Below are 2,526 nucleotides of genomic sequence, written 5' to 3'. Positions count from 1 at the left end.
CTGTGGACTTCCAGCAGCAGGTATTGAAACAATGCCATCCACTACCACAGAGCTGGAATATTCCAGTGGACTTCCTAAAGAAGATCTTTCCTGGTAGAAACTTTGAAAAATAATCTCTTCAGAAACAAATCCATTTGCACTGGATGCTTTTTTTCCTTCTTCATAACTAAAGACATTTGCATGAGAACCAGCTCTTTGTTTTAAAAGGATCCAGCTCCCCAGTTTATTCCCTGCTTGAAGTCATAATTCCTGCTTTGTGACATCATCGTTGATTAGAGTGAAAATTCCTATTATTGAGGAAACAGAGGGATTAGCTGCAGTCCTGCTGACTCTAGGAACGGGGGGAAAGAAGATATAACTTTGGGTAGGGATGCTTTTTCACTTGCTAACATTTCTGCATGGTTTTTTTGCTTTGACAACGATGTCTTCCAACACATTACATTCAGCCTCCTGCAAAAGCTTTTATATTTGTAGGTGGGAAATGAGCAGAAAGTTGTGTATAAAGAAAACCAGGTGTTCACAACTGTCTCCCAGCTGTTTATAACAATAAATAAATCTATAGATACAATTTGCTTGTTTTTCATCCAGGCAAAATGAGAGAGAAAGAGGCAGACGATGAGAACCCAGCTCAGATATTGAGCATAGAGATGAATTTTGCTGTAATTCTCAGTGTCACCCAGGTATTGATGAGGCATTCTCTCAACTAAAGTTAATCAACGTTTTATGGCAATCAAGCTACCTGTCTAGTGTGTTGCTTTTCACTCTCTTCTTAATTTAAACTTTTGGAAGCTTACAAATTTTTTTTAGAATGGTTGTAACATTTTGTAAACACTTGCTTGTTGTGAATTGTCCGCCTAATGTCGTGCCAATTTTCACAAAAAAGTGAAAATCCTTCCTTATAAACCAACATTTTTTCGTGTCAGGAAACACATAAATCCATCCAGCCCCTGACCTGGAACCACTGTAGCCACACAGTGCTCTGGATGGGTTAATGAAGCCTTCTCAGGCTGCCTAGTTCAGATAAAATACCTTTTAAAAGCCGAGTTATTACCCCTAGATGGAACTGCATCACGATGTGTAAAAGTGTCAGCCTGGATAGAGGTAGGCAGAGACTGTCTCCATTGTACTTCATTTTCCCGGATAGACGTGCCATCAATCTCCTCTCATGGGTTCTCTTTTTCCCCAGGCAGCTATTAGTTCTTCTTTATGCCTGTTTTAGTTTAAATTCATGTTTCTTTACTGATATTATGAATACTTTCAGAACACCATGAATGAGTGCTTTGTGCAGAGGGATGTACTTGTTTGGTAGAAATTGCTGCCTTGATGCATCCTGGAATTATAGCTGGGTTTTTTTTTCACAGCCATCTCGCAGCTGCTTTAACTAATCTGCTCCAGGACCAAGTAATCAAAATTCAAATAACTGTTGATAAACACTGATTTTTATTTTAAAAGGCTGCATGCAAAGATCAGTAATCAATGAAGGCACAATTCTGGCAATAAAGGGCATTTCAAAGAAAAAACCAAAAAATGAACCGCCAAAATTATTTGGTAAGTATTGTGTTCATAAAATTAAGTTGAAAAAAAACATTGTGAAATATCCTGAGATACAGGAACAGGATCATACTGTCCTTGAATGCAGTAACTGGAGATCTTCATCAGGAAAAAGTGAGGAGTAGGGAACTTGAAAGGGGAATCAACATTTCTGGCACAGGTGATAGGAACTCCCTGTGTTTTACCTGCTCCATTGTTACTTGCTGAAATCATTAGATATGGGTGTTTTTCCAGGGTGGTCTGTGGTACTTGTCAGTCTCACATCATTAATCAGTGACAAATTTTTCACAAATCCTTAATCTCGTGTTAATTCCAATAATTTTGCGAGGAGCTGCCAAAAATTACTTATTGTTCTGTTAATCATTACTAATAGGAACAGAGGACTGACTTGAATTTCTCCATGAAAACCATACTAATTAGAAATGTCTGAATACATACAAGTCCTCAGAGATTAATTTATTCATCAGAATCAGTTAATCACTTTTCCTTTACATAATTAGACAGCTCCTGGTGGCGAGGAAGACCCCTAAGTTTTCTTGGAAAGAAGTAGACTGTGAGCTGAGATTGGGAGAGTTCTCCTGGTTTCCTTTGTGTGCACAGAGTTTAGTGCAGGTGTGGTTTTGGTCCATTCCCCATGAAGGAAATCTTGACTCAGAAACACTTTTGAAAAATGTCTTTTCTAAAGCTGCCTCAGACAAAGTTTTCCACAGTCTTGCCCTTCAGCTGCCCACTGGGACCAGGGTCAAAAGTTGCTGAAGAAACGGGTAAAGTTTTAGTATTGATGGGTCCAAACAGAAAACTACTCCCTTTGTGTGGAGAGAGACATCCAGAGACAGTCCAAATATTTAACCCTCCTGAATATTTCACAGGCTGAGCTTTTCTTTGACCCACAAGAGATTTTCATATGCCCTTCAAAACGATATCACCTGAGTGGATCACTTTTAGGTCCCCTGGTAATCCATTTTAAGGACACTC

The 2,526-nt window shown here is 38.9% G+C and overlaps 1 long non-coding RNA gene across 1 annotated transcript; it reads left to right on the top strand.

Annotated features, from left to right (window-relative positions):
• Positions 1-299: 299 nt before the first annotated feature.
• LOC113949870 lies at positions 300-2,144 on the top strand. Its single transcript, XR_003528592.1, has 3 exons — positions 300-364; positions 1,453-1,548; positions 2,052-2,144. It is a non-coding gene; the product is annotated as an uncharacterized LOC113949870 (long non-coding RNA).
• Positions 2,145-2,526: the final 382 nt, after the last annotated feature.

Source organism: Corapipo altera, unplaced genomic scaffold, assembly GCF_003945725.1.
Source record: "Corapipo altera isolate COAL_440 unplaced genomic scaffold, ASM394572v1 112, whole genome shotgun sequence".
Taxonomy (NCBI): Eukaryota; Metazoa; Chordata; class Aves; order Passeriformes; family Pipridae; genus Corapipo; species Corapipo altera.
Note: the sequence above shows the minus strand (reverse complement) of the source record. Positions and strands in the feature narration are given on the sequence as shown.